The sequence below is a fragment of the Dermacentor andersoni genome, chromosome 6, assembly GCF_023375885.2.
Source record: "Dermacentor andersoni chromosome 6, qqDerAnde1_hic_scaffold, whole genome shotgun sequence".
Taxonomy (NCBI): domain Eukaryota; kingdom Metazoa; phylum Arthropoda; class Arachnida; order Ixodida; family Ixodidae; genus Dermacentor; species Dermacentor andersoni.
In genome coordinates, this window is record NC_092819.1 from 33,855,390 (window position 1) to 33,883,280 (window position 27,891).

Genomic DNA, 27,891 nt, shown 5'->3' on the forward strand with positions numbered 1-27,891 from the left:
CGCAGCAAACTGCTGCGGAGGCGTTGCTTTTCTTTGGGCCCAGCACCAGGCATCGACTTCGAGAGGTGCTCCGGACTTTGCTGTTCGCCAGCTTTCTTTCAAGGGTGAGACTCCGTCTTACGTGGACGGGCTCGTCGCTTCCGGTGAAAGAGGAGCCAGAGCCGCGCAGCCCAGCCGCACACGTCTCCCGCCTGTTGTTGGCCAAGTATGCGGCATCGAAGCCGTTCCCGAGCAGCGTAGCGGTGATGTTCGTGCCGTTGCCGATGTCGTCGATGTCCACGGCGCGGCCATCGCGTGCCCCTTTTGCAGAAGGCCGGATGTCTCGAAGCACGTACGTCGGTGCGACCAGAGCTGCCACGACGAACGTGATGACGACTGCTGTCATCTGCGCGAACCACAACGTGGGCCAGTGGTTGAATTTGGCACCGGTGGCTCGCGAGCTTCTCGGCCGTCTCCGGAGGATCGAGAACAGCAAGCGTCCCTCGCCGCGCCAAGGGCTGAGAACGGCTTCTGCGCCGCTCCGTCTTCGTCTTCGGTCGCCTTTCGCGCCGGCCTTCAATGAACGCGACCTCGGACTGTGAACCCGAGGTCTGGTTGCTCCAGAGGAACTGCGGGCGTCCGGCTTGGTGAGCGGAGCTTCGTCTTCTTCGTCTCCTCCAAGCGTAACGTTGAAGAAGTAAGAAATGTTGATGTTGATTCCTTGTATCTTCACTTTGTGTATGGACAAGTTGGTCTGAGTGACTTTGAACCGAGGGAAGATTCATTGTCGCGAAGCTTTTAGAACGGCCGGGTGGACAATATAGTTAGTGCGTCTTAATAAAAGAAAAAAAAACGTCAACATAAGCTAGAGAGACAGAAACGAATAAAATATCATTATGTTAACAATTCAGGCGGTATACGAGTTACAAATGAAGTTCGCTAAGTCAGTGCATATCTCCCTTAACGAAGTAGTTTTGCTGAAATTGCGGTACCATGTGGGTGCCTTTCTTGTGCCTCTCTGCGTCTTCGTCAGACCTGCGCTGTTCCCCTTGTACGATGAAGAACCAAATGGAAACACTGGTTGGTTCCCATAGCACACTAGATGTTTCAAAGTTCATCTGTTCTCGGAGCATCATTTTAACGCACAGGAATTTATGCAGTGGTTTAGCGAACTCCATTTGCGGCTCCCATCGACTAAATTCTAAGCATAATGTTATTTATTTCTCTGCATATCGTATTTTCAAGTTTTTTTCTTTTTTTCTTTTTTTTTAAGACTGAGGAAGAGAAAACGGAACGTTAGGAGAAAGAAAACGGTGAATGAGCACGCACGCACACCCACGAACCATTGCCAACGTCACAGAGCGCAGCAGTGCTTTCATAGCTTTATTCTTACGAGTTCTGTTGCCAAGGTTCCAGGATACTTATCTCTAAACAACCTAGAACAGCGCGGTTCCCTCTCTTTTTTTTTTCTTCTTTATTTTTCAGTAATAAAACGGGGGCAGCAGGTTGTGCCACCTACAGGTCGCTGCTCTGCCAGCCAGAGCTGAGGATGCGAAGCTGTAGGCAAATATATTCGCGAAATTTTTGAGAAGTAAACGTACTTACCGTTCCTGCCGCAGACCTGTAGGTCAGACTGTAAACGCGAATGTGCAGCCAGTAAATTCCGTCCCGAGAACAAAAGAGCACTTGACCCACTGCACCTTAAACGTATGTTCGGTATCCTTTCCGCCGAGGAAATGACTGGCATCATTCGAGGCAGCTACGACTATAGCAAGCTCTTGCCGGAATTTCATGAGAATTTCATGCATATCAAACTGTGCACCCCGAATCCATTCGGGCATGCAATGCATATAACAAATTTCCCATCGCCAGGAACATGTAGTCCACACTACTGCGACACTCTTCTCCGCAATACACCGGCAGTCTGCGGTTACGATTGCAGGGGCCTTCGACTGCTTCCCTCCAACGTGAATCCAGGTTAATAACTAAGGGGCCCAAGGCGCCGCTTTCTGCACAGTGACGCATACGGTCGACAGCGTTGTTTAGCTTTCCATTGAGCGGATTCACTTTACCTATTGTCACTCTTACAGCAGTTTAACGTTGTGAAGATGCCGGAGCGATACCGCACTTTTCGTCAAGCTTGCCAATCAATGATAAATAAATAAATCAGTTGGCAATGACTATACAAGTCAATGCGTTTGAAGACGTGCTCAATGGGTTGTCTGGGATGAATGTTCTCGTAATTTTTTTTTAATTATTATTGTTGGAGAGCGATTCCGGCGAATAGCGCGAGCGAAGAGACCAAGACGCTCGCCTTAAGACGTCAGACACGCGAGGCGCGTTACATCGACAACATTTTCGTATAGGCAAATTTACAAGTATTCCTTATCAAGTGATGAACTGTTCCGTATGCAAATGTAAATCTCCGCTTGGCACATCAAGATGACGCTGCGCATCTCCCGCTTACTACGGACGACGGCTCAATAGTTAATCAGAACACGTACATGACAGAACTCTGGCATTTCACGAAGGAATCTCAGGTACAGTCGGCGTCGAAAGATTGCGGGCCGCAGGATGTGAGAGAACGTTGAATTTCCGTGCAGTCTGCGACAGTAGCCAGTAAAGCCGTACAACACTATGTGGTTCACATGCCTACGTTTTTACGTCCACTGCTGTATAAGCTTTACAAGGCTTACAGAGATGATAAATAAATAATTACAATCCAGAAATACGAATACCGTGCAACGTGTTCGCGCTGTGTAAGTATACAGCTATTTCTCTGATGCCGCGGTCAGTAAAATGTTGACGCCCACTGTACATCATTGTATTTGTGCGCTAGAGAACGGGCACTGCAAATCAAACAAATTTCAACGCCATGAGACACCGCTATGATCCTGGCATTGAAAATTGAATCCGCGCCTCACTTTAGCGCGGCGTTCCGCGCGCTGCCGTTACATGTCACCGGAGGTCGCACAGGCATGCATGACGCGTCCCTCCTTCAACGCCAATCGCTGAAGGGCTCAGCGCAGCGGCGTTTGTTTACTGTAAGCTCGCGCGCACGACCCCGCACAGAAGCGCGGAGTGGGGCACGTGATCCCATTGTGTTCCGTGACGTTCTCACTGCCGGAATTCCGTCGCGCGATTTCGTTTCAGAAGCGCGCGATGCGTCAGCGTCGCGACCGACGGTGATACCGGGAACATTTCCGCCAGCTGCCTCTATATGACTAGTTGGCGGGCCCGAAACGGCGCCTCATGCAAGAACAACAATGCTTGCGATAGGACTTCCATTGCTCCGTTTCTTTTTCTTTTGCCCTGTTGAGTATAGAGATGGTCAACACACTTAGTTGAGCGAGCTGGTCAAGCATTACGGACATGCAAATGAGCTCAAAAGTCGCGGACAGCAGAAAGAACTAAGCCTGCGTCGGGCATACGTTCAACTGGTTTATTTCACACCCCGGCGTCAAATATTTATGCGCAGACAAGTGGCACTAGATCATGCGCACTACCACGCATTTGGCATCGAAATATACATATATTTTTCCGTCAACGTTACAGAAGCTTTCACACAGGTCTAGTTTGGCTTATTCCCCTTTCATGTCGCTATTGCAGTGAGCCTGCTACACTGCTTTCCTTTTTTTTTTCTTTCTTTTTTTTTCTTCGCATATCATCTTCGGCGAACCTCACATGGCCACAGCGCTGCCATATCCCGGCAGGGACAAATATCGATGATGTTCACGCCCACGAAGACTTAAAGACAAAATAAAGAATAGGCTAAGAGTGAAACGGCGTTCTTTCACGCTGTGAGTGCTTCTTATAGCCTTGACTGTGCATGCGTGCGGTGTGAAGAAAACCATCGAAGTGAGTCCTCACGAACCCAACCAAGTTTCCACGCTTCCCAAAGGGGGGCAAACGTTTACAAGAGCACATGATTTCGGTTCTTTTACCCGTCTATGAGTTCTGCTGGATCGGGGCCCATATACGACACCCCCACCTGTCCGCTTTCCCTCGGCGCCTCGAAACCACTCGCTCCCGTCACTCAACGCAAAGAGTGGTTAAATTATTCATCCAGAAGATGGCGCTTAAGCCTAATTGGGTAAAAGCGACAAGCACCGACACGCGCATCACAATAGTACAAAGAAGTCGGTACTTCGTTTTTAATTTCTCACAATCCTATAAAGAAAACTTCGTGTCTACGGTACTTCATGTCAAATCTGCTAGCAATAATATGGGCTGGAATAGCCGCTTGAACAAAAACCTAATACTGTCTCCAAGCCTGAGCCATCGCGAACTATTTTTAGTCTCACACGATTTACAATTTTCGCGAACGGCTAGGGCAAAGCTGTTCAAGAAGCCGGAGTCCCTAGGTTCGCGAAACCTCGGCCTTATGTCGCCGTTTTCAATTTTTCTTTATCGTGTTAGAGGCAGGCGGCGAAAAATGCTTTACATAATGCTTATTGCAAAAAGAAAAAAAAACGGTTTAGGGGCAAGAAACGTGACGCGTTTCGCTTGAATATGTAGCCCGCGCGCTTGAAGTGGCCGGACAATAGATGCAGTTGTTGACTGCGTGCGCGAAAAGGCTACGAAGAAAAGCGCTAACAACAAACTTTTCCATTTGAAACCGCTGCTTGCATAATCACTCGCATTTCCTCGCGAAACTGCGGCCGTCTAACCTGAATATTCCGTCGCAATTTTAAATGTCTTGTGCGCGCAGACTGATTGAATCACAATGGGAAGAGATCTTTCAAAGTCGCCAGATCCCTGTTTTCCACAGGACCCCCATTAATTCCGTCGAAATGAAAGACCTTCTTCCAGACGACAACCCTGCAGAACGAGCCGAAGGAAGGAGCAGACAGAAGTACTCACCGAATCGGAAGTGGAAAGGCCAGCGTGGGTGTCATCGTCGCACAATTCATGCCTGTCAGAGCCGCATCAGTGTATGCCTGCAACAAGAGGCAGAGATTTAAATAAATAAATAAATAAATAAATAAATAAATAAATAAATAAATAAATAAATAAATAAATAAATAAATAAATAAATACCATACTTGGCATACTTCACATAATAAAGCAGCATCAGGGAGTAAGTCGGCAACACGCATGTGAACAATATATAAGACACTTCTCGATAAACCGATATATAAAAAAAAGGTTTTAATTAGTTATAACCAACTGACCAATCACTTATTCATTCGTTGTTCAATCAATCAATCGGCGAATGAATGCTCGCTGACTGAAATACGCACCGCTGACGCAAGTTCCTTTGCAGAATTTTAGAGGTGTATACTGGGAAGCCCCGAACGAAAATAGTGGTTTATGCGTTAACAAAAAATGCATATATAAAACCCCAACGACAGGCATATGACATTGATTGGTGACCTAAGTCGTCCAAACTCTATTTCCTGAGCGAAGACGCATTCGAAGAATACCTATAAGGACACTTTAACACCGTAATAATCATCTTCGAAACTAGGCATTTCGTCCGCGCACGCGGCGAGTGTGCAACTGACTGCTCTGCCCGCTCTTCTTCCTCCAGGAGGGGGAAACACCTTCCCTGAGTTGTACGATTTGCATGCACGAGTTACGAGCAGAGCAGCCAATTATGGGAGCTGCGTTTCACTACGTTGTGGCTTCGGGCGAAGTTACTTCAACCCAATTTGCATATCTAATTTTCTTTTCAAGATTGCCGCTTAATTTCTTTTACTCCCGCTCTTTATTCTTCTTTTTAAAGCGATAAAAGGTAATGAGAGAGCTAAACAGCACAAAGCGTGGTGGGCGCTGCCAGACAGCAAGCGCATCACGTTTCTCTGAGCGAGTAAAAAAAGGCAAAAAAAAAGTAACGGTAAGAGGAGATTCAAATCAAAATGAATGTATATCATGTCCCAAAGGCTATACTAGAACAGCTATGACGGCTACGCGAAGTTCTAAATCGGGTACAAATAGAAATATCGAACCAAAGACAGCGAACACTTCGAAGACAAAATGCTCACCGAACGCCGACCACTGTTCGCTGACCACTGCAGAAAGCGAGACAAGTTCGAAACAACGAAATACAACAAAATAGTTCGACAAACTTCGTAGAACTTGGGCCTTTTCCAGCTTATCGCTCATTTATTTATGTATTTATTTATTTATTTGTTTGTTTGTTTGTTTGTTTGTTTGTTTGTTTGTTTGTTTGTTTGTTTGTTTGTTTGTTTGTTTGTTTGTTTGTTTGTTTGTTTGTTTGTTATTTCAAACGCTGGCAACTTTCCTCGCAGGCTTTTCTGCAACATCCGATTGTGTTATGAATATACAGAAATTATGAAACATACAAAAACATATGCAGACGCAAACGCATAATGACTAGCAAGTATTTAGTTCATTGATTCAAGCTCGTTGGTGCTATGTAGTGCGCGCAACAAAGCATTTGGTTCCTTCAAGCACTTTCTTCAATGTTATATGCACCGAAGTCGTCGGGTATCACCTAAGACCAAACATCGAAAGTTTTCGGCATACTCCTCATAATCTGCTCAACGGACATACACTGTCATAAATTTTTATTTGTTCAATAACGCATCGAAGTTTTTTTCTAACGTAGGACATTCCAGGCAAGGCTTGGTATACCGCGAGCAAAAGCGGCACATTTCAGTAAAATTAGGGGAGCTGTTCATCATGCCAAGACAGAGATGAAGTTTACCTGCGAAAAGGCAGAACTAATCATAAGAATACTGACGTCAGTAACCGTTAGGAGCACCTCTGATAAGCTAACTCTTGCCCGATATAACTAAACCTGCATCCTGCATCATCGCCTAGCGCTTCATCTCTATTTTCTGGCGTATACTTGTGATCGGTTTGCTTGCTCTTTTTGAATTCTGGGGTTTTATGTGGTAAAACCACGATGTGATTATCAGGCACGCCGAAGCGGAGAGACGCCAGATTATTTTTGACCACCTGTGTTTTTTTTTTTTTTTTTAACGTGCACTTAAATCTAAGTACACGAAAGATTTTGTTTTGTTTGTTTTTGTGTTTGTCCCCATCCAAATGCGGCCGCCGCGGCCGGGATCGAACCGACGACCTGGAGCTCACCATAGCCGCTGGGTTATCATGGCGGATGTTGGTGTTCTATCTTATCTCTGTTCGACTATACCAAGAGTAATTACAGTGTTCTGAGTTTTCTCTTTTTCTTTCTTGCTGCTTTGTAGTTATCCCTTTTAGCCCTTAAAACCCAAGTACAGACACTGACTTTGAGACCCCCCCCCCCCCCCTTCCTTTTTCTTTCTGATGCCAAATCTGCAAAGACTGTAGTCACTGCATGAAGTAATAATTCGAAAATGAAAATCCGCGCCTAAGTGTAGCAACTATTTGAGCGTCGAGGCCCGCAAGACGAATCTAGAACCGAACGCGACGAAGGCGAGAAAGTTCCAGAAAGAAACAACGCCAGTCGAGCAGTTCAAAAATCCTGGGAACTATCGAAAGGGAACGAGCAACAGCTCAAATGAGCGCGAACGAGAACAGAGCAACGAGGAGCCGGGAAAGACGCGGGAAAGACCGGCGAGATAGCGCGGTCGTCATCAAGTTCGGGGTTTGCAAGCTGGCACACTCCACCGCAGTGGCCTCCCGGGCCCCGGCCACGCGGCCGAGATGCCCCCGGAACGAAATCGAACCGTCGGCGAGCGAGCCCCCGTCGGCCCGAAATATCGCCACCAAAGTCGTTAGCGCCGCCGAAGAAGTATAGAAGGACGCCTTCTTCTCGTTCTTATATGTACTCTTTCCCTGTGGCAAATTGTCTACTCTGGTCTTACGGGGATCTCTTTCTTTTTCTAGTCATTTCTTTTCCTGTGCTCTCTCGAGGTTGTTGTCGCCGGTTCTAACCACGCGCGTCGCTGTCTCTGTTCTCGCACCGCGCGCGAGTAATTTTGGGTTCGGTCGCCATTCAACCACGCGCACCACAGGCATCCCTCGCGCGGAGAGCGATCGCCATGCGAGCAGCGTCCTCCCCCCTCCCCCCACCCCCAGGACAGGCTAGCGTGCAGACAGCGAAGTACATTTATAAAGGAGAGAGGAAGAAGGTAACGTCGAGACGGGAACACTCTTGGCCAGCTGACACGAGACAAAGTGGCTCTTATTCATGCGTTGCAATTTATTTATTTTTTTTCTTTCTGCTTCTTTCTTGCTTTCTAGCCACGCGCTCTAACTGCCAGTGTGCTAAGTTAAAACCACCAGACTAGATAACGTTTCCCGCTGTTGTTCTTGCTTTCTTCCTTTCTGTTCGTGTCTGTTGGTTTTGTTAATTTAAGCTTGAGCCTTCTGCGAACGAGCTTTATTTCCCCTCTCTCTCTCTCTCTCTCTCTCTCTCTCTCTCTCTGTCTTTCTCGTGACCGAGGTTTCTATTAGTTGCAGTGACACTTTCGACGTATCAAAGATTAGCTTTGCGCTGAGCTGATCTATTTTGCCGTTCTTTTCTCCCTTCATCTGCTCTTTTCCTGTCCCTTATTTATTTCTCTGTTCGCGCCTGTAATTATGCGTGCGATGCATTCCTATCAGCATTTCGTGGCTCAAGTTTTAACGTTACGTTCGATGAAGCCTTAACTAGCGAGTAGGCCAAAAATGTAGCCTGGAGCCCAGGACTGCACAAACTCTACTATCTACATAGCGCATGTTTTCAACTCCGGGCTGTTATATGGCCAACGGAAAAGCTACTTGCCAGATATAAAAAACGTGAAATTCGAACCTACCCATCACGATTATTTGTCACTTAAAAAGCAACTGTGATGTTCCCTCTCGCTTTTCCCACGACTGTACGTATGTGTATAGTATGTGCATTTATGTGCGTAATAAGCCTATACGTTAGGCGGCACAAGCTACGGTGCGCTTATACGTTGCATATGTCTGCGAATTACCCGATCCTGCATTTGCCGTTATGCCAACAAGGCAGCGAACGTAACGGAAACGGGAGGATACTGGGCAGCACTGCGTGAGCGAATTGTAAGCAACGTTCGCAGCTGCCGCTTACTACGCACACAAAAAAGACACAGTCCGCAGATCCTACTGCATCTACTATTATATATTACGTAAAGGTCTTTTCCCCAGACTTGAGTAAGTAGAAGGCGACGCAGGAGTGCATTGAGTGGGAATGTTTTGCTGCTTTTAAGAAGCAGATTACTGAAAGAAAGAAAGAAAGAAAGAAAGAAAGAAAGAAAGAAAGAAAGAAAGAAAGAAAGAAAGAAAATTGGCGCTGGCGCGCTTGAAGTAGGAACAGCTTTCATTACGCCGTGGCGTTTACGACTCAGCGCAGTACGCAGAGCGATTCAAACCTCCAGCCGTGGAAAAAGTCGCAAACTCCAGAAATGATAGGTGAACGTAAATAATGCTCGCAATATGTAGGCGGATAAAGCGAGCTCGAGAGACAAACTAGGCGCGCCTGGCAGTAAAACGATCACTTTGGAAACTCTGGTCCAACAACGCAGCTGGTCGCAAAAGTTCAGCCCCGAAGGGCACGAAATATTCAGTGAAGAGGAGCTCGCTCATTCTCAAGAAGTAATGAAATATGTAGCGGTGGCAGAGGAGCTTATAAGTTGCGTGACGTGAGCCTAACCGTGCTTCCAACAACTGGAGACGTTAACACTTTCCCATATGCCTGTATAAGAAAAGTACATACTTATAGGTGATTGTGTTTACGTTATTCGGTTACTACGCGAACACATGTTGCGACATCCCCTGGTCAAAATCCACTGATCATGGATTCATACACACAAATCAACATGTTCAACATCGACTGTTCAACATGTTGAACATCGGCTGTTCAACAAATAGAAGTGTCCGTTCGATTTCATCCACAATAATCAGCCTTCTCGCATTAAAAAATGACGTATGGGGTATTGACATAATGTGGAAGTTTAATGTGGAAGTATTAAACTGAGATAGTGTTTATAATTACTGTCCTTTGCAATTCCAACGAAGCTGTGAAACCTTAGGGGGCATAAGAATACCTCTTCGACACTCTGACTCATTCGGCGAGATAGCAGCCGAAGTAAGGTCTCGAGGGCGACTCGGGAGCACGTGGAGTAAACGGCCAGCATCGCCAGAGCACGAGTGCAGAAGAGCGCAAACAGAAAAGAAGGAACGCGAGAGGGAAGGCGGGGGCCGACAGAGTACAATCAACAAAGCAGAAATGAATCGCCAAGCAAACACGGCGGATCGGAAGAACGAAAGAACGAGAGGAAGAAAGATCGGCCAGGGCCGAGATACGCCCGAGAGAGGGACGGGGTGCCGTCCGCACGCATTTCGAGTCGCCACCGGGACTGCGGCACTTGGCGCTGCGGCGGCGGAGGGTGGCGCCATCTGTGGCCGTCCGCTTGAACTAAGTACGGAGGTAGAGATCCATTTGAGACTTGAGAAAAATCTACATTCCGCATCACCACACATGTTCGCCGGACACGTCGCCGGCGTTTAATTTAGAAAGGCACTGAAATGAAACGCTGCAGATTAGCGCCGTGTTCGTTTCTTTGAAGACGGGAATGTCGTCAAACGAGCTGTCGTTTTCATTGCGTCACAGTGGACGGGCTAAGAGGTTTTACCACAAAACGTACGTTCATTGTCTGCGTCATTCGGTTGGCGATTATGAGTGCACACCTCACAGAAGTAGTATATAAGCTCAGCTGGCAGAAATGAATTCTCGTACTACTCAGCCCATTTCCTAGGACGCGCAATGGCTACACCTTTCTACAAGCATGCTTATGGAGAAGCCTTCTTCAAAGGAAAACGTACGTTAGAAGTCCCGTTATAGAGTGATTATGCTATAGTGTCGAAAGTTACAACGGCTTTATATATATATGTATTCTTAGCTGAGAGATATTGTTGCAGTCCCACTTTCAACACATTAAATAACATTTTCCTACCACTAAAGACAAGAAATGGTTAGTCTACTATTTTTCATAATACATTACACCCTGTCTTCGGCCGCTACGTACATCCTTTTCGCGAGTTTTTACATTTGTTAATGCCTTTTATATCTTTAACATCGTTATCAAACATGTCACGCAGAAGCCTTAACCTCACCGCTGCTAAGGTTCATAAGTGGCGGCGCTGGTTAACACTCCCAGAGTTAGTTCTAGTAGTAAAAAACATAAATACGCCTGAAAGTGGATGGCAAAACAGCTCCACGGTAGAGCATCGCACACGTAATGCGAATACGTGGGATCGTTCCTCACTTGCGGCCAGTTGTTTTCTCATTCATTTTCCTTTTCCGTTAATTTGTCATTTATTTAATTCAATTAGCAAGTAGAAACAATTTCCCCTACGTTGCCCTTGGTGTCAGTGTTTGTTGGCTACTTGTGACATGATTAAAAAGCCAAGAAAGTGCAACAAGACGACCAGGTTGACAAATGCACGCACCCCACTAGTCGTTTTATGCGAAGGTTTCATCTCATGGTGGTCGACGAATTGAAACTGCCTTCGAACAAGGCTCAGAGTGATGCCAATGTTAATACGTTGAGACGCTCGAAAGTTGCGCCACGTGCAAGCAATGTGTATGCCGAAACAGCCTCGTGGTGAGCTCAAAGCGTGTAATAGGTGCTGGAATGATACCGCCACGCTAATTCCGCGCAGCAATGGGGAAGATATGCGGGCGAGCAACCGCTACCACCCAGCTCAAAAAAGAAGTGGCGTAACATTCATGTCCCTCAGACGCCTGCGTGCGCGAGACGTCATGCTTTTCACGGCTATTCAACATAATAAAAACGAACCGGAATCGCACAATTGCCTGCGCGAGTTCCCGCACACGTAGAACAGCACCAAGTTCCTTCCTGGTGGACTATCCTACGATTAAACCCATAGCGCCAGCCCCAAAGTTTTGGCAGCGCTGTACAGAACTAGCCGTACGAAGCAGACGGCACCGAAGCGCGAGCGCTGCCTTCTCGTTCCATTCAAACGAAAAGCATAGTCACGCAAAGCGTTGTTCGCCGCAGAATGCACGGACCTGCGTCGTGACGCACGAGGAGGATCGTCATTTTGAACTCGAGAAGCGTGACGAGCGTACAGCGGCCGCAACTTAACCGCTGTTGCCGAGCGCCAGTGCGGAGCGATATACTCCGCACGGGCGTCGTTAACGTAAGGCTGCGTAACCTCACGCAACGACACAACGACGAAATGTCAGTTTCGCAGCCAGCCTTGACTGATTCGGCAAAATTTCTAACACGCGCCGCAAAGTCGGACGTAAATTAAGGACGGCAGAATAACACAGAAACTCGACCCCCTGTGCGCTCTATTTCGCTTATTTCGTGGTCTCACAGTGTTGGCACAAATGCTTTCGAGCACTGCTACGGAAGCTTACGCTCCATATACGCAACATTGGAACAGAGCTCTGCAGAACGAATCTCGCAAGATTTTAAAGAAGCTACTTTTCGCCAATTTCTTTCAGGATGCAGTTACTACAGGTTAGGTTAAGCTAGGTTAGGTTAGGTTAGGTTAGCTTAGGTTAGGTTAGGTGCTAGGTGTTCGAGATTGTGCGGCCTATGTCTGAAACAAGGTCACCTGCGTTGTACTCCAGTACATGCCTTATCTGTGCAAGAATGGCTTGTCCAAGTATCAACCAACTTGCCAACGAATGAGTCCTCTTTAGTTACGCCAATCACACACGCACGCACACACATGCATTCACACAGTGTGCGTGCGTGCGTGCGTGCGCGCTTTCAAGCGAGTAGCGTTGTTTCCATTCCACTCTCGTCCTCTCCACGATTACACGCGCACGGCTTCACCGCAGCGATCTGCTGCCAAACCAATTCCTCCTGTAACGTTAGCTTAGTCTCTGCCGGTCCCGAAAGCAACGCCAGACAAACGAACGATTCTAAATCTAGAAAAAAGAAAACATGAGCACAACGCACAACACGTACACCATTCCTTCCACTCATTCTACTTGTTCTATTTATTTTTTTTTTCTTCGCTACGGTGACACGAACCAGAAAACCCGCACGTCGGCACAGCAAGGAAAACACTCACGTCGGCGGCAACAAACGACACCACACGCGCCCCTACACCGCGCCTGAGAAGTTTAATTATGCTAATGGCACGCGGCGTCGGCGGTGTGCGCGTGTTCGTATATACACGGACGGGATCCATTCCGACGGGGGAGAAAAAAAAAAAATCGGTCCGACTGGTTCCGCGGTTCTCACTCCAGTGCAAGCATCGCAGTGCGCGTCGAGCGGCGGGGAGATTCTGGAAGTGTGTTTTTTTTTTTTTTTTCGTGACATGTCGGGTCACGGATGCGGCCTCGGCACCGGTCGTCCCGAGCGCTCGTATCGGGTGACGTGACGCTAATGGCGGGCACGCGTCTCTGATGCAAAATGCACGCCGCAGCTATCCGTGCTTCCAGCTCAGACTCGCGTGCCTTCATTTGTTCATTATTTCTTTTATTCTCTCTCTCTCTCTCTCTTTGCCTAACTTATCCCTCTCGTATACATGTATCCATCCTTCGAGATGTGGAAGAAGTTAGATGTACAGTGTTGCTCATTGCTTTGTGTATTTCTCCCGGCTTTACTGGCCGCGAACTTGCGATTTCGCCGTGGCCGTGCTCCGAGGAGGCACATGACGTCACACCGCGTTCCTCGTCGTTGCGTTCGCCTCCGCTCGCTTCGCCAGCTGCGTCGCATGCCTGATAACATGTCGGAGGAGTGAAAAAGACAGCTGGCGTGCGCCACAACCACAATTGAGGTGGCAGTATGGACGGCGACAATTCTGATAAGCAGGAGGAGGCCTGGAATCGACATCGGAACGAGATGAAGAGGAAACGAATCGCCCAGGAAACAGACGAACAGCGCGCCGAACGGCTGGCTAAACGCCGCAACATAGCTAGACAACCAGACTAACCTTGACTTGCAATCAAGATTAACCAAGGCTAACCATGCTATGCCTTAGCTTTCGCTACGTATATCTTGGCATAGCCGAGCTAAGCCACAGCCAATTTTTTTTTCATATTTTTCCAAAAGGTGTCACATGTGGGGTTGATCATACAGAAGCAGGCACTTCTTGCGCGAGCAAGAAGTGCCAGCAGTCACGTCAATCATCAAACCAGCCTAACCAATCGTCAAAATGATTGCAGCACCCGCAACTCCAGTGGTGGACCTTGCGCCCAATATACGGAGCTTTGTATTAGTGGTTCCGCACATTCCATCGCAGCTACAACTATGGGAAGACCACGAGTAGTGCGTACTCCTGAGGAAGAAGCTGCCTACTGCGAGATCAGCGAGAGTTGGCTCGTGAACGGGCTCGTCGTCGTAGGACCTGCCTCACGCGCAAAAAAGAAAATACACTGGGAGAGCAGAAAAAAAAAAAGCACTCCTAAAGCATGCTCACCACGAGAGGCACGCAAAAGCGAAAATGAGGTGAAAGAATGGTGAAACAAAAAAATTATAATATAGACTGCTTGCGTAGTTTGACTTGCATGGTGTAACACTCGGTGTAACTAACGCAGCTTCGCTGTTCGACCATCTTCACGGACTGGAAGGGGAGGAGATTTTTTTATTATTATTTTTACCTACACTTCGTGCAGGTTCGTATACATGAATGTAATGCCGAGGAGAGGCTATGACGCCGTGTGCTGCACTTGGCTCGCTGGGCTGTAGCCAATCAGAGCAGACTGCGCGTTGTCTTCTGCACCAGCAGACGAAAAGCGCCTGACTCTGCACTTCGCCTCACTTCGCACTTACTGGCTGCGTATATGCCCTTGCCTGAAACTAAACTCCAATGTACGAGTTTCATTTCACCAACAAATCTAGGCAGCCTGCAGCTAAATACATCGCGAATGCCCAGTGCACGAAGACACCTTCTCAATGCGTATAATACAGCGCGGAGTCCGAAACAGCCCGCACCATCTGTGAGTAAGACAATTTTATCTTCATGGAAGACTAGCTCACCTACCTCCCTGACGTATCGTCACGCCAGCACTTCGCTACCGTCTTTGCACCGAATATTCACTATCGTCCCTGTAACAACGCCGGCAGTATCAGACAAAATGGCGACATGCGTTTGCAAGGCCAGCATGCTATTTTGTCGTCTGCTGCCTATACTCATCGGAAGCACAGTGCAGAAAGTGTATTTTTCATGCTACATTACAGATATTAAAGAATGGCTTCGTGTAGGTGTGCGGAGCTACACTTTTTTACACCAAGTAAAAGAAATGGCGACTTCCTACACTAGCTACACTCGTGCAGTATGTGTAGGTAAAAAAGAAATATATCCATAGTGCATGCGACGTTATGTGCATCGCAAAAGAAGGTTTTAAGATGATGCAGTTAAATGGGTTCAAAGCGGGAGGAATCGTCGAAGTCTGCTGATCTTTCTATTTCTTTCTTTCTTTCTATCCTCCTTTTTGTCTTCCGACTGGCTACAGGTGCTCGCTTTGAAAGCGCTTTGCATTCGCGTGTCCCAAATATAGCCTCATTGCGGGAGTGGCTGCAGTCGTAGAGAAAGAGATAGAAATGAAAATAAATTGCTGGCTCTTCCATAATCGAGAGTAGATGTAAGCATGAAATGGCAACAGTCAAAGTAGACTGGTTGGAGATGATAACAGTCACAATCTTAAAATGGGTGTAGTGCATGTTCGCAACTGCACACCACACCCCACCACACACCACACCGCACCACGAGATACTGTGCACTGGTCCATATGAACGCTGCTCAGCTAGAAAAAAAAAAACGGCTGAACGCGGCACGACAGGCACCGAAAGACGCCAGGGGGACAGAGTGCACTGCCCAGCTAGAAGAAAAATTGGCAGTGGCTTAGCTCGGCTATGCCAGGATATACGTAGCGAATGCTAAGGCATAGCATGGTTAGCATTGGTTAATCTTGATTGCAAGTCCAGGTTAGTCTAGCTGTCTAGCTATGTTGCAGCGTTTAGCGAGTCGTTCGGCGCGCTGTTCGTCTGTTTCCTGGGCGATTCGTTTCCTCTTCATCTTTTTCCGATGTCGATTTTAGGCCTCCTCCTGCTTATCAGAGTTGTCGCCGTCCATACTGCCGCCTCCACTGTGGTTGCGGCGCACGCGAGCTCTCCTTTTCAATCCTTCAACATGTTATCAGACATGCGACGCAGCTGGCGAAGCGAGCGGAGGCGAGCGCAACGACGAGGAACGCGGTGTGACGTCATACCAAACGGCGGCGGCGGAATGGCGCGCAGCTGCGCAGCGGCGGAACACCTGTGGCTCGGTGCTACTAGTGGCGCATGCGAAGTAGTGACTAGGGAGCGAGAGAGAGAGAGAGAGAAATATCCGCGGCGAGGCGCGCGTTGTGACGTCATGTGCCTCCTCGGAGCACCACCACGGCGAAATCGCAAATTCGCGGCCAGTAAAGCTTTCGCTTTAAAAGCTCCTGAACGAGGCGCCATCTCTCGAGGCGACGCAAAACCCGCGCCGCAGTACTCACGATCCACTGGCGTTCAAAAGAGCACAGGCAACCCTGTCTCAGTGCCAAAAGATCACAATGAATTGTATGGTGCCCGTATCTGTGTTTTGAACGTCGCTATCGGAAATCACGAACCTTCAGCGTACTAGAAATTGCTGCTTAAGCGATATTGTGAACAAACGTTAGGAAGAACTCGGAAGCCATTTTTTTTAACTTGTTTGGGCAGTAACTAGCGTGTGTAATGCGGTCCTGTAGAAAGGGCTAACTAAGTCAGTTTTAACGCGACAGCGTTAAGGAGCTCGTGTCGCTGAAAATGCGGTGATGGCGTCGGAAGTCGTTTCGGCAAAAAGATTTTCGAACCATCCATACCCAGGCCCTCCATGTGGAGGGCTAAAATACGTAGAAAAATCGTCAAGTACGACTTGCACACAACCTACAGACGTGATAGCTCTCGGGTTGTAATTTGAATATACGCGAACACATAATTCTGTTTAGCGAAAACTCAAACAAACCCTTTTGCAGCGTTTCTACATTACATAGACCACCGACGGCGTCCGCCATTTGCACGTGCCGGCGCCTGATTATCTCGGAGTCCACGTAGCGGCGCGCCTGCTTCCTCGAAACGCTTCCAGATGGCGCTCGCCTCCTCCGCATCGCGACCCACGCAGGAGGCTGCGTTTCTATCAGAAAGCCCACCTTCGTGCATAGCGTTCGCCGCGAGCGTTTCCCGGTAAATATTACGGCTACATACGCTGCAGTTGCCGGGAAGCGTGAGAAGCAGTAAGGGATCTTTCAATGCTATCGCGTTCCATTCTTAAAGGCGAAGCTTAAGCGTCCTCCAAATTTTTTACTGGTTGCTCGGATGACCTCATTTTGTTCTCGCAACGATGTCCGGATAACGGCTCTGGCTTTTGGCTCAAGGTCACTTGAAGGTCGCCGACAACGGGAGCTAAAAGTACTTCAAGCTTAAAAGGCACTGAGGTTATAACCATACGTCCGTCCGGTTTGCTGTACTGCACTGGGTGTTGCGTTTCTACCGGCAGCGCAGGGGCCCGTCCAACGACTCTGAGCGAGGACTGAATGGATGTCGACGGCGGACAACAATCGGCGTCGTCGCAACAGCGGCGTGAATGCCGCGTTGCCCTTCCTATGCAATGTGGCAAACCTTCGGCCGCGCTGCGCTGCCGGGCGTGAAATGCAATGCGTCGGCGATTACGCAACCATTGTCCCGTGAACATGGCGCGAAAATGACGCAACCAAGCTCGGTTCGAGCGTGAAACGCAGACTGCGAACATCTCAGAGGACGGCTGTTCGCTGTGTTCACAAATCGCAGAGGAAACGCTTAACGAGCACTTCTGCGAAACGATCGCGCGGAGTTAGTATACTGATGCAAAATATGGTAAATCAGTTTCGCGAAAGCTCGCAAGGTGGAGGAAGAAACATGAAAGGGAAAATTATGAAAGGGAAATCGGAAATGGAAACATTTGTCGTCCGACCGAGAATAAGGGAAGCAACAAGAAATTGAATTTCTCCGAATGAAATTCGGTATTCACATTAAATCGGACGTTGAATTGAAGGATCCATTCAGATGCAGCCGGAAAACCTTCGCTACGATACTGTAGCCGGCTCTCCGCAACGTACAAGGCAACAAGTTCACAAGCTCGTTATTGCATGAAGATATTCTTTCAGGTACGAACACCTGCTAGTCCTTAAAAGACTCCAAGTTAAGCCGGTCGTTCCCGAGTGTAAACGCATGCCTATAGCAGTCCCATTGATAACAGTGCTCAACGTGGCGGTGTCGATAGCGGTCCGCTGCCCTGCTCGTACGTCCACATGCGACAGTCCCTAAATTCACAGTCCGTAGACTATGGTTCTATACAAACATAATGACCTTGTGAATAAAAGAGGACGTTAGCTACACTACTGATCAATTATTCTTTTCGGCAGTTCGTTCCACAACTGTGCTGCGGATTACACGAAAACGAAGATAAAACATATTTAGCACGGAAGCTCGGCACAACTATAGCTTGTTCGACTTCGCCGATCGCAGTAGGTACGCGATGTTGTGATAAGAAATGATGAAAAAAAAATGATATGATATGATAAAAGAACAACAACGCGAGCTAAAATGAATTACGTATCAAAAGATCAAGCCAGTTTCGCAAACGAGGCGCCACATAGTTCGATCGTTCGCGGTTGCCCACGTGAGAGGCCCACTTGCCCCGAGTCACTTGGGCCCGTATGCGGTCGGCTTATAGCCGGTGAATTTGGATGTGCCATCGATCATGCAATGGACGAGAATAGCAAGCGGCGCGTTCGGGCAAGGACGCGTCTCGAAGTCCGCGAAGGCCGCAGGAATCTCGTCTTCGTTTGCGCTGCCTTGGCCGCAAAATTTGTTTGTTGTCTGTTTAATGACAGCACAGCGCGATTCGCGTAATCGCTGTGGCCGTTCTCAAGCACGCACGAGCATTACGGGGCACTTCATTTTTAGCGTGCTATATTGCTTTGCGAAGAAGTTAAAAATCATGCTCGCGATTTTAGTCGCACACAATTGTTTGACTGTTTTCCACACAGTCAGCACCTTGAAGTGTCGCTCGCTAAATGTTCTCTGTCTTCATCTCAATAACGTCAAAAGTGACGCGATTGATTGATTGATTGATTGATTGATTGATTGATTGATTGATTGATTGATTGATTGATTGATTGATTGATTGATTGATTGATTGATTGATTGATTGATTGATTGATTGATTGATCCTTCCAACGCAACCTGCGGAACATGCCGTCGTGGAGGTCTTTGAATTAACTGTGACCGCATGGGTGCTTCCTTCACGTGCAAACAACTGATTGTCTGACTCTATTGGAGGGCTGGCACTGCAGCCGGGAATCGAACCGTCGACCTCATACTCAGCAGCAGAACTTCACAGCCACCGTGATCCCGCGGTAATGTGCGCCGTTGGGCTTCTGTCAAAACAAAAGGGTCGAAAATGCGCGTGCAATCGCGCAACTGAGCCCTGTCATTCAAGGAAATTTACTTTCGATGGTAGAATAGTCGTACCAGGAAAAAAAAATTAAGAATATGATCCCCTATCCACGAACAACCAAGTAATGACTGCCACGGACAGAATGAAAATTGTAAATATTGCGGAGCCTCCCGAGGGAAACTTGAGTAGAATCGCCTTAGGCTGCGATGCTGCGTACGAGGCTTAAACAAAATATATGGTTAAAATGTATGCACAATAGCAGTCGCACACGTATAAAGCGGTTCGCAAGAACACATATACGCCGGCAAATCGCGATGGCAAACTTATTAGCAGAGGTGGCCGGCCAATGAAGACACCGATATAATACGAACAACCTTTGCGAATTCGGTCTTTTTTTTTTTTTTTTTTGCAGCATGTGACCATTCCTTTCGCAGAACGCGTGCTTCACGTTGCCATGCGCTGCACTACTCCTTTCCTCTCCCGATTTCTCATATTCACGGACGATTCATTGCTTATCCCGGACCAGACAAACCCAATTTGAGTATTGACGAAATGGAGAGCTTTAGGTTTGGGGACGCAAGCGGCTTGCGTACGCAAGAACTAGGGGCGACGGTACTGCGCATGCGCAACTCAGGCGTAGGCGTCTGCGCATGCGCAGTACCGTGGCCTTACGTACGCAAGCCGCTTGCGTCCCCTAATCTAAAGATCTCTTATATATGGCTGCGTGGGGGCGGCTGCGGACCGGTCAAAGGCCGTCAGAATCCTGTATACGCCGAGGATATATAGCTGTCGTCGACAAGCTCCACCTCGACCTTTCCAGATCTTTGAAGCTGAGCTCGCCGGTCGCCGTCAAGGCTGCTCTCACTGTACACACCACACACGAAGCAGGTCTATTGAGAGCAAGAGAAATGACAACAAGCACTGAGGACTTCGTCCTAGGCTCGCAGTGACGGTGCACAGCCCAAAAATAGAAAAGGAGAGCTGTAAGCAAGCCAATTCTTGATCCCACGGCCAGCAGCGAGCGTTACTGACCTAGCCCGGAGATTGATGGATCAAAATTTCCGCAAGCAATCCGCAGAGTAAACAGTCCCTTCTCGAGTACACCAAGCAAACGCGACCGGTCTGCTGTCCTCCCCTACTCCCGCCCCCCCCCCCCCTTTTCCCCTATTTTGTCGCTTTTGTCGCAGTGTTTTTGCTGTTGTGTACTGGACGCGAACAACAATAATCTGAACGTCTCTTCTTTCTTTCTTACTTTCTTTCTCCAGTTTTCTCTGACACTGTATACGGCTATACGCCGATGGCCAGGCCTACTATGACCGAAAGGCACTCCTTTTGGCTTTGCTATGGCTTGGCTTTTGACTTTGGTTCAGCCTTTTCGCCAAGAACGGCAAGGAGATTGACCAGCGCAGAACAATCCTGTGCGGATGAAATAGCGCGAGTGTGTTTACCCAAGGAAAAAAAAAAGGAAAAAGGATATTCGTTGACAACGACGTTCCGCATCTCTAAGCCGTCATTTGGCAGTGGCGGAAAAAGCACCTGACGGAGTTTTCTTTAGTCACGAGGTCAAAAAACACGACAAAAACGTGTTCTGTCAGCGCAGTTCAGGACGGGTGTTAGCTGAATTCGAAAAAACACACACACAAGTGTAAACGTGACACCCGTCAATTACCTGAGGCTTCAGCACGGTTATTATAAGCGTGTGCGTGCGTGCGTGCGTGCGTGTGCGTGTGCGTGTGCGCGTGTGTGTGTGTGTGTGTGTGTGTGTGTGTGTGTGTGTGTGTGTGTGTGTGTGTGTGTGTGTGTGTGTGTGTGTGTGTGTGTGTGTGTGTGTGTGTGTGTGTGTGTGTGTGTGTGTGTGTGTGTGTGTGTGTGTGTGTGTGTGTGTGTGTGTGTGTGTGTGTGTGTGTGTGTGTGTGTGTGTGTGTGTGTGTGTGTGTGTGTGTGTGTGTGTGTGTGTGTGTGTGTGTGTGTGTGTGTGTGTGTGTGTGTGTGTGTGTGTGTGTGTGTGTGTGTGTGTGTGTGTGTGTGTGTGTGTGTGTGTGTGTGTGTGTGTGTGTGTGTGTGTGTGTGTGTGTGTGTGTGTGTGTGTGTGTGTGTGTGTGTGTGTGTGTGTGTGTGTGTGTGTGTGTGTGTGTGTGTGTGTGTGTGTGTGTGTGTGTGTGTGTGTGTGTGTGTGTGTGTGTGTGTGTGTGTGTGTGTGTGTGTGTGTGTGTGTGTGTGTGTGTGTGTGTGTGTGTGTGTGTGTGTGTGTGTGTGTGTGTGTGTGTGTGTGTGTGTGTGTGTGTGTGTGTGTGTGTGTGTGTGTGTGTGTGTGTGTGTGTGTGTGTGTGTGTGTGTGTGTGTGTGTGTGTGTGTGTGTGTGTGTGTGTGTGTGTGTGTGTGTGTGTGTGTTTAATGACCATGGGCAGTCAGGACAGATGCGAAAGATCGATACACAAGTCGGGAAAATTGGGCTCGCGCCATAAAACAATCTCAGGGCGCCGCAATGGTGTAACGGAAACGTGAACGCCGGTGTCGTTCAGACTTGTAATTCGCGCTGCACATAAATACACCGATGCTAACGACGCCGCTGCGAAGAAGCAAATATCGCCGGACCGAAATATTTACGCCTCAGAAAGAGAGACAGAGGGAGGGAGGGAGGGAGGGAGGGAGGGAGGGAGGGAGGGAGGGAGGGAGGGAGGGAGAAAGAGGTCTTTATTGAAAAGCAGATTGTTTAGCCAGTGGACATAAAAGCGGACAGTCACCTGCATAGGAAACAGTCCTGCAAAGGAAATGGGACTAGGAGAACAAAAAAAGGCCGCAGAAGGTGGACAGAAGAATAGAGCACAGATTTCTCTACTGAGTGAGTGAGTGAGTGAAGAAACTTTGTTATGAATGCCTGCAGAACGGTTAGCCGTCCCCTGTTAGGGAGGCGTCACCGTGACGCGGCCATGACGTCTTCGCGGCGTGTGGCACCTCTACTTCGGCCGCGGCCGCTCTACTTCCTTTGGTCGACCGCGCTTGCCCCTCTTTTGGGGCAGGCGCGGTCGCACGGTATAAGTTCGCACGGTATCGTAATCAGGAAAGAGAGCCTCGTTGATGGAGGGGACAAAACTGTTGACACAGACTATTCGCTGGAACGTGGAGGGCACAGGTGCGTTAGATCGGTTCATCATCATCATCATCATCATCATCATCATCATCATCAGCCTGGCTACGCCCACTGCAGGGCAAAGGCCTCTCCCATACTTCTCCAACTACCCCGGTCATGTGCTAATTGTGACCATGTTGTTCCTGCGAACTTCTTAATCCCATCCGCCCACCCAACTTTCTGCCGCCCCTTGATACGCTTCCCTTCTCTTGGAATCCAGTCCGTAACCCTTAATGACCGTCGGTTATCTTCCCTTCTCATTACATGTCCTACCCTTGGCCATTTCTTTTTCCTGATTTCAACTAAGATGTCATTAACTCGCGTTTGTTCCCTCACCCAATCTGGTCTTTTCTTATCCCTTAAAGTTACACCCATCAGTCTTCTTTCCATAGCTCGTTGCGTCGTCCTCAAAGTAAGTAGAACCCTTTTCGTAAGCCTCCAGGTTCCTGCCCCGTAGGTGAGTATTGGTAAGACACAGCTGTTATACCCTTTTCTTTTGAGAGATAATGGCAACCTGCTGTTCATGATCTGAGAATGCCTGCCAAGCGCACCCCAGCCCATTCTTATTCGTATGATTATTTCAGTCTCATGATCCGGATCCGCGGTCACTACCTACCCTAAGTATATGTATTCCAGTGCCTTGCTACCTATCGTAAACTGCTGTTATCTTCCCAGACTGTTAAATATTACTTTAGTTTTCTGCAGATTAATTTTCAGACCCACCCTTCTGCTTTGCCTCTCTAGGTCAGTGAGCATGCATTGCAATTGATCCCCTGAGTTACTAAGCAAGGCAATATCATTAGCGAATCGCAAGTTACTAAGGTATTCTCAATTAACTCTTATCCACAATTCTTCCCAATCCAGGTCTCTGAATACCTCTTGTAAACACGCTGTGAGTACCGTTGGAGAGATTGGAATTTTGTTGCTTTCTTTATGGCGAACTACGGTTAGTGAGTTTTTCTTTCCGAAAGCAACACCTCTGCTTAGAGACGCAGTAGCGGGGGGCACTTGTTAGTATGTTTGACCGGCTGAGGTCCAGCGAGTCGGCAGCCGTCTGACTCGCTGAATCATTGTCGGTTACTAAACAAGCGGTTCTGCGCGGAAACTGTACGTACTGGTGGAGCTCTGTGAGAGCTGTAAAGGAAGACAAGAAGGTTAACCATGGCAGCGCCAGGTTGGCAATCCTACACGTGGAGAAAGGAGGGAAGAAAGATAAGAAGAAAAAAATTATAGTCAGTGGGCTCACAGCCGCAGATGAATGGTCACTCACGTATATACACAAACGCTCTTATAGCCTAGTTGCATTCCAGAAACATATCTCGTTGCAAAAAGCGGATTAACTATAACAAGGAACTGGGCTGCTAGCCTCTCGTTGGTCGGCATTTTTCGTGTCTTCGTCCGTGGGCGAAAAATGTAGGCCGATCCCGGAGGTAATTCAATACCGGGCCGACCCGCGGCAGAGGTGACGCAGGCTTCAAGCAATCAGTAAAGTGAAGCGAAATACAGTCTTTGGAATCACGCATACACGTACAGAACAGCATTCGTTCCAATAAAGGACAAGCACAAAACAAGCATCTGAACCACATAATTGATGATAAAGCGCTCCTGGTAACAATACGAAGCACGTAGCGCTCCCCGCATACGTTTCCAGTAAAGGTTACTGTTGCGCAAGCTGCCACGGGGACGGCAGCTTGCGGCGTGGGGAGTGACGTCACTAGCCTTTCGTATATAAAAGAACCAGCCTAGCAACTGATTTCACTGTTGTTGCAGCACCGCTATGGGTAGGCAACGCATAGCTAGGACTCCCGAGGAGCAGTGTGAATACGAGGAGCGGCAATACGACCAGCGGCGGTGTGCTGTCAAAATTGCTACCATTGCTCTAATTTACTATTACTACCGTTACTGTAAAGCAACAAAGCATTGCATAACCCCCTAAGCAGTTGCAGCGGTGGTTTTCGGCAGCTTCGCCGGACATCCACTTTCGCATGCAGGGCCAGGATGGCGAGTCAATTTTTTGTCCAAATCTGCTTCCTGTGGTGGACTTCGCGAACGAAGATAAATGAAGTTGACGGTGATCCGCGAATTACAAGGCTGCGCTCTCAAAAAGTGAGGCTGACAGATGGAGCACACTGTTAAGAATGGCGAGCTGCAAGGAAAAATTGCCACCCAATTACGACTGGGGGACAAGGCGCGCATCCCCCACTCTCCGTCGCTGCAGCTAGACTGCGTTCGAAGAAGCGGGCTTTGTGCTGAAAACCACCTCCATCCACGAGCCCCATCTCCGTTGTGACGAAACGGGTTCGACGGACGGACTATTGTGCCCGAGGTCCCCAGCGCGAACCTGATTTTGCTACGCATGAGCAAGCCGCGGCGGGACAACGAGCTACCCAGAATGTCTCCGAGCTTCCCGGAACGACTCCCCTCTGTCGTCGGCTCCAGTCCTTCGCACCTGTGTGTTTGCGTGTGTGTGTGCGTCACCTTGTCGCGGGAGGCGGCTAGTTTTGCGATGACGAAACGAACATTCGCTGCCTTGTATCGCCGAAGGACCGAGGGTTTAAAAACGGCTGTTGGGCGGAGGCTCGACACACTTCTCTTGAGCAGTCATGTTGGACTGACACTCTTTTTCTTAAGCAGTCATGTTAGACTGATTTAATTTCTGTAAATAAACCCATTTTCCTCGTTCTCGATGAGAAGCAGTTCTTCCCTTCATCAACGTCCTCAGCGTGTTTAAGTTGGACGACGGCATGGGCCAGCTACCTTCGAATTCATGCCGGACTCCAATCTTGGCAACGGATCTCGAGCGATGGGATTGAGCCCCCAATCCTGACAACACGTGGAAACGTTGGCCAGCCTTTCTGGGGCACCTTTTCCCTGTTTATAACCTTTATACCACGAAAGCTTCGCTCGGTAATTCATCCGCCATATCTCTCGATGGAAGCAAATAGGCCTTACGCGTGAGGCAAGATACGCAGCTCAAACTAAACATTCCCGTCCCTGTCTCTTCAAATCCACCTGTGGAGTCCGATACGTCAGCCGCTACGTAATTATCTCGCACAGCTCGTGGCCGCAGCAGCTGCACTAGAACAGCCATGATCCCCTGTGCACGCACTGAGAGAACGAGAGAGAGAGAGAGAGAGAGAGAGAGAGAGAGAGAGAGAGAGAGACGGATGTGCTGCATGGTAGCTATAGGACGCTTCCGCAGACCACGAGGCTTGCCACAAACATGGCCACGGTGGCGAAATGAAAAACTGATGAAATTCGACACTTTACCTCGAAACGGTGACGAAATGTAACTTTCCAAAGCGAGTGCTTTGACTCGTTAGTTCTGATTCAATGGTTTTCAGTAAGAGTGTAAAACAAGCGCAACTGCCGACTTCCATCTATGCGCTTATCTTCTTTTGTTTCTTGGGTCTAGTTACGGGCGCTGTTGCGCAAAACCAAGAGCGGCGAAATGCTTGCTGTTCTTTATTTCTTCCTCCTTAACCGCGCGCCTACTGGACAAGGCAGAGTGCACGAAGAAAAAATATGGAGGTCAAGCAGACGCGCGTCCAATGGCTACGCCAAACAGGCGGAAAGAGAGTAAGGGGACTAAATTTTTTTCGCAATCCGCTCAGACATTTGACAAACTGCACATTTTGGACAGCGAATATCCTTTTTTCTCACATTCCATTTACCCCTCGGCTTGTTCTTGATGTCTTAATTTCTAAAAGCCATCACCAAAATGGCGGCGGCAAACTGGCTTAAACGCTCATAAGCGCTAGCAAAGGCATCCGAGATCTCCGGTATAGAGCAACGCGCGGAACCGGGGTCTTCGGAGGCGATGTCCGAGCTTATGTAGTATTTATGAATTTTTGAGGGGTTTCTAAAGGTTATCACTTTAGACCTAAGCAACCTAGTATTAAGCGTTTCTCAAGACGTCATTTTCGTGAATATAACTGCCTGGTTCGACAGTATATCATCAGTTCTTATATTAGCGTGTTTGTGCATTTTTATGTAAACACTTTGTTATATATCACGCCTGCTATGATGTCTCTTCGATATCGCAGTATAAGTAAATAACTAAATAAATAAATAACTTAACGTTTGTGGAAAAGCAAGCTGCTTTCGTACCAGGAAGGCTGCACAAGGTCTTCGCGCGCATCCAATCACCTTTAAAAAACCAGTGGCCATGAAATAGGCAATACAAATTCGTTACGTGGCCCACGTTGTGCAGGAATTGCTTGGGAGCCAAACTCGACTTCCGGACGGGGTGGGAGGTGCTTTTTTTTTTCAGCACCTTATAGCGGGCGAGGAGCCCGTGGCCATACGTCCACTGTAACTCTTATACACGCGGCTTGTCTGGTACACAGGAGCGCACATCACGCCTTATACCGTTTTCGAAAATAGGGACAGGCGACTTCTGAAACAGCTCCAATGACCTTGCTTCCTCCGCATCCAACGAAAAGAGCGCCGTTGCCACAGAGCGGCCTGCACAATCGCAGCGACAAAACAGAACCGGGACAGAAAAGAAACTTGCTAAAGCTCCGCATTGGAAAAGAGTTCGCCAGGACGAAGGACAGGCGCGCAGAAACCAAATCGACGTACAGTCCTTCGTCCGGACTGCGCCGCTCGCACTCGGAATTGCGTCCGGCGCGGAAATAACTGGCGACGCAACGAACGACCCAGTCGTGCGCCGACCGCAACGAGTCCCCGAAAGAATGCAGTCGTTCAGCGTGTCCTGTTCGCTTCTGCGACCCGCCGGCACTCGCAGGCACAACGCGAGCATGCGCGTCCTGTTTTTCTTGGTGTTTCTTGCCCCCGACGCTCCACTTTCCAGTTCTCGCGCGATGTCTGTAGACCTCGCCGGAACTGCCGATGCAGAAGCAGCAGCAGCAGCAGCCTTTCTCGCCGCCGCTCTGTTGCGTCGAACAGTCGCGCCAGCCGACCGACCCCCCCTCCCCCTTCCCTCCAAAGCATTGCGGGTCCTCGCATAGAATCGCCGGCCGTTTCCGAGAAAAAGCGCCATCCCTTGTTCGCCTTCGTCAAAGGCACGCGCGGGGTTTTTGTTCGGGACGAGCTCATGGTCTCCCATTCGGTCCTCCCCCCACTCCCCCTCCCGGCGACTCCTTCCTTCCGATTTCACGCCGTTCTCCGCAGGGGGTGAGCTCTGGCCGCGGTCCAAGAAGAGCCGCTACGGCTCGCGCCCTCTGCCTTCGGGACCCTGGCCCAAAACAGCGCCGGCAGGCGCCTCGTCCAACGCGTTGGCCTCCAGGGCACGGTCCGCCGTCTGCCGCTGGCGTACGGCGCGCGCGTGGCCCGCTTCCTTTGTCTTCGCGTGCGCGGATCCTCGGTTTCCCCGGCGACCCAGGGCCAAGTGCGGCGCTCGGCGGGAAGCTGCTCTTCTTTTAACGAGCGTCCTTTTGTTTATCTGGTCGGTGCGAAACGGCACG

At 48.8% G+C, this 27,891-nt stretch overlaps 1 protein-coding gene across 13 annotated transcripts in view; it reads right to left on the minus strand.

The window, feature by feature from the left end:
* The window catches only part of PMCA (plasma membrane calcium-transporting ATPase 3), a 359,249-nt gene that overhangs the window by 233,230 nt on the left and 98,128 nt on the right, over positions 1-27,891 (minus strand). For all 13 annotated transcript variants that reach the window (XM_055066123.2, XM_050170536.3, XM_055066122.2 and 10 more), the window contains exon 2: positions 4,843-4,919. The gene's annotated coding sequence lies outside the window, so the exon portion shown is untranslated. The remainder of the gene's footprint in view (positions 1-4,842; positions 4,920-27,891) is intronic.